We start from the raw sequence: 4,799 nt of genomic DNA on the forward strand, positions 1-4,799 counted from the left end.
TTGAATTTTCCACACCAGGTGTCTCCCTCAGGCTAATCTGCCTTATTATTATTAACACTAGTAAAAAATTCAGGTAAAAGAGTTGGGCAGCTTCCTATGGAGTGAAGTCTGGTCCGTTTTGATTAACAACCATTTCCCTAGAGCAAAGGGACTGGGTCTTTAGTGTTCCTTTCTAGAAACCTGGAGGTGAAGATCTTGAGAATTTTGGAAAAGGACCTGAAATTCCTGAGCCTACTTCTCTGTGGCCACCAAATGCACATTACACCAACAAAGTATAAGTGACCTTTCATGTTGATTTTCCTAGTATATTCAGGTTAATGGTTAATTTAAGTTGCAGACATCTATGGCTGTAGACTGCAGGTTTTCAAACCTCTTGATGGTCACCCTGAGTGTAAGTAAGGTGCTGCATGCTAGATTTTCTGGTTATGCTGATACTGTACATTGTAATATCCCTGTGCTTTATGTACATAATTGTAAAACATAATCCACTCTATTCCCGCTTTTTGGAGGGAGTGCTACTTGCTATTACTTAGAGGAGCTATATAGGGAAAGAAATACAACATAAAATTCAGGATGGGACACAGGAAGAACATCATAGGCCATAAGTCAGTACTGGAGTAAAATAAAATATTAAGTGTGTGCTTTTTAAGTGAGAATCTGCAGTCCAGTCCACTGTTTGAGGCAGCAATCCTTTGAGTAAAGTAATCTCTTAGTATGTAATTCATTATTTATGTAAAAGGAGGCTGAACTGCATTTGCACCAAATGTTTCTAATTTCCTGATTTTTTGCCTACTTGATTTGCACCCTGAAGAACAGTATTAACCAAGGATTTTATTTTGTGTTTTTACTACTCCTGTTACTCTTAATTTTTTAAATTCGGTTCCGGTTTCTTTACAAGCTGGAGAAGTAAATCCTTTCAGCTATTACTAATTGGATCCTGGTTCAGACTGCAAGTTTTAGGCATGAATGAACAGTGCTTTACATATGTCTACTACTTGCAGGGTTACTGACCTGAAGGCACTCTTAAATTTACACAGGTCACTGAAGTCACTAATTTGTAGGATGAAGTCTTGCCTGTGAAGACTGGTGAAATAAATAGATTTTGTTTGTTACAGAAGGAGGATTTGACTCACTAGCCCCTGCAGCATTCCTTGCATTCTCACACAACTGGTGAAAATACAGATCTCATCTACACTTCCATAAATAGCCTGTGCAGTCAGAAGTGCTCCATTTTTCCAGGAGGCCTGGATTTTCATTCCGTATGGCATCAGGTCAGCATCATTTTGTATTGTATCTCTGCACAACTGTGAGCGCTCAGTCTGCAGCCTGTGAACAGGAGAAAAAGCAGTATTTTTAGATAGGTTATGCATTTTGTAGGGTTTCAAGTGAGATTCATCTGTTCACCCAGAATTCATCCAGGTTAAATTCACCTGTTTTCTTTGGAAGTGCGTCCCAGGGACTCTAGAGCAAAACCCCCCAAAATCCTGATTTGGGGACTTTCTGTCTGACTCACCCTGCGGTTGATTTCTGTGTAAAGATTAATTACAGGCATGATAGATGTGATTGATGGGGTTGATATAGATCTAGTACAAAAACTTTCTAAGAGATTACATTTACCTTTTTGAGATGTTTTCCTTTCCCTGCATAGTGACCAGTGGCATTTGGGGCAACAGCAGCTCAATCCAGATCTGGAGAATTATAAAGAGGGTAGTGCTTATTCCTTCACTGATTTCCTTGAAATCTAGAGACCACACTGAACTGAGGCATTTTAGACCACATAGGTCTGACACAAACATGAAATATATTAAACCACACACAAATGTTTTTAAAATATTATTAGTCATTACTCCATTGGAAGGTGTTTCAGCATTAACTTTATGTGTACTGGCTTAGGCTGATCTTGGTGGTACTTTTTTAATAGGTTTTAACAGTTTAATCTCCTTTCCTGTTGTCATGTGGGAAGATTTGTTTTTGTTTGTTTGTTTTGCTAAATCTAAGTCTTTTGCTGTTCCCCCCAAAATTTTTGCAGTTTTAAGTTTTAAGTGAAATAGAGGCCCAATATACATGCATATAATGGGAAATTCTTGATGAATTCAAGACAAAGGATACACATTAATTAGGCTTCAGAACCTGTTTGCTGTCTGTACAATGGAGCTGTTAAACTGCAGTCTCGTCATGAATGCAATGTGTATGTCACTTCTACGTCTGTGGCACTTCATAAATTTTAAAACACAGCACTACCTAACCTTTAGGTAAGCATTTCTTAGCCATACATATTAACAGACTATTGTCTGAAAAGTAAGCAAGGTTCTCCGTATGGTTATTAATAACCTCCCATTGCACAGGCAGCTAGTTGACTAATTGGCTACATTGCTTGTCTGAAAATAAAATCGCAAACAAAGTCAAACTCTGGGCAGTATCTGATATGGTTAAAGAAATCCAAGAAATGTGGAGAGGAAGTGATATCCAGGAGTTGTTCTCTATCAGACCACAGGAATGAACAATTATTTTTTATTGTCCTTGATGCGCATATCTTTCAAAATCCTCCTGTGATATTGATTTCAACACCTTCCAATGCAACTTGTTCTCTTGCATAACTGTTATTATAGAATTTTTTATACCTGCAGTTTAAATCTTCCCTGCTTGGAAGGAAAGCAATTATTCCTTGTTCCAGATTCAGTGTGTGTGAATAAGCCTGATTACTTGCCTCTAATGCTATATTCCACCCTCAATTCCCTTTTTTATGGACCCCTTTCCTTCAAGCATTCTTCATAGATCTTGGAATTTTTTTTTGCCTTTCTTTGTCTATGTCTGGAGACCTCTTTTGCATCCCAATGTGTTGAATCCATCTTACACTCAGTGCACCAACACTAGATGTGGACTCATTTCAGTATGCTATAACAAAATACAGTGACATAATTAACTCTCAAGTCTTACAAGGGGCTATAGGTATCATTAATGTTCATAGAAGTAATATCTCCCCTTTTTTTTTTTTGACACAGTATCTCACCTTCCTGAAATAACTTTGTACAATACATTATTTTTCATTCTTTCCTTGTGCATTTGATTTGTTCATCCCATGTTTAGTCCTATGTGTATTTTTGTACTCAGATCTGTCTTTATGGCTTCTCCATTTTCTCAAGATCTGCTTGAATTCTGATCCTGCCTTCCAAAATGGAATCCCTCACAAGTTGTCATTCACAAACTTTCCACATACATGTAAATTTTTGGTTGAAATATTGAATAACATCAGGTCAGCCTTGTGAAGGGCATTATACAATATATCCTATCCATTCTCCAACAAGCTATTAACAAGTATTCTGGGCAAGATTTTACAGCAGCTTTGCTCAGACCATATATTCCAGGTTTCTTTATGAGTGTCATGTGAATCTGACATCTATTACTTTCCCAGATCTTTTTATCCTGTCAAAGAAATTGAATTACATTGACATGAGTTATTCTTGACAAATTCATGTTGGTTGTATTTTGTCTTTAGGTGAATACAAATTGATTGTTTAATAATTTGCTTCAGTTATCTTTCTATCAAAGAAAAGCTGACGCTTCTGTAATTCTCTGTGTCACTTTTATCCTCCCAGACTTGTTCTCTGACTTTCTAGAACTTATTCACCTTCCACAAAACTCCCTCATTTCTCCTGCACCACTAATGAAAGGTCCCAAATTGCTTTGACTAACTTTGTAAGGTTTTTGGGGTGATGCTTGTCAAGCCCTAATGACTTGAATATATTCAACTTATTCAATTGATTGTTCCATTTGGCTGGTGTTCCTATTTCCTCATTAGTAAGCATCTGTTCACAGTTAGCCTTTTTGTGAAGACTGAACCAGAGAAGGCTTTAAACATTTCATGTTTCCTTCAACTGTCCATTAATTGCTCAGTTTTCTCATTATACTTGCTCCTATTTTTCTCTTTATCTAATGTTTTTATAGGACTTTTCCATGGCTTTTATAATTGTAATACATTTTCTCTTTTATATTTTCTTTGGGTTTTTTCCCATATACTTTTTCTATTCCTTAGTTTTAGTTTCAGTAAAGCTTTTAGTAGTACTTTTATTTTAGTAAGATTTTCCTTGGTTTTGTTTCTCATATAATTTGTATTTCATTATCTCACTATTAAAGAATTCCTAATGCAGACATGTAAGCCATTCCTTTTATTTTTCTTCTGAAGTACAAAAGTTTGTCGTTGCACCTTTCACACTGTCTCTTTTGCAGAGACAAGTGCCTGTGTGCCTTATAAAATCAGTGTTGAGAGACTCACAGAGGAATCTGTTACTGCAGTGATACAAGCATGACTTTTCATGTTGGCAGCTGAAGAACAGAAGATGCTACTTTCCCTACAGATCAAGACTGTCTGTCCTCCTTCTGAGAACACCAGTCCTGTAGAAAAGGACTGAAGCTCTTCGAAGGGTATGGCAACAGAAGATGCAGAGTTTTTCCTGGTCTTGAGGAAATAAGAGAAAATCTAATTTCACTTGGAAAGGAGAACTGTGTGTGTGTTTTATAATAAACTGTTGCTGGTTGAAAAAGAAGTGGTCTAAAGAAAAATATTGTTGTCATAAACTCTGCTTTCCTGGCTCCAGCTGACTGCCTTAAACATCAAGGTCTTTCCTGCATGCTTTTCCTTAACTAGTGAGTTCCTAACTAGTGAATCTCCCTAAAATTGACCTTATCTTTTTAGACAATATCTCAAAGCCTAATTTTGCCTCCAGTGAGGTAGTTCTGGAACCATCCATACAGTAAGCGTTAAAGAGGGAGCAACTTTGGAATTAGGTATTTGATTGTTG

The 4,799-nt window shown here is 36.9% G+C and overlaps 1 long non-coding RNA gene across 1 annotated transcript; it reads left to right on the forward strand.

Annotated features, from left to right (window-relative positions):
• The first annotated feature begins 349 nt into the window (after positions 1–349).
• On the forward strand, positions 350–4,456 carry LOC130151909 (uncharacterized). Its single transcript, XR_008822794.1, has 3 exons — positions 350–391; positions 1,116–1,271; positions 4,324–4,456. It is a non-coding gene; the product is annotated as an uncharacterized LOC130151909 (long non-coding RNA).
• The last annotated feature ends 343 nt before the right edge of the window (positions 4,457–4,799 follow it).

This window comes from Falco biarmicus, chromosome 6 (assembly GCF_023638135.1).
Source record: "Falco biarmicus isolate bFalBia1 chromosome 6, bFalBia1.pri, whole genome shotgun sequence".
Taxonomy (NCBI): domain Eukaryota; kingdom Metazoa; phylum Chordata; class Aves; order Falconiformes; family Falconidae; genus Falco; species Falco biarmicus.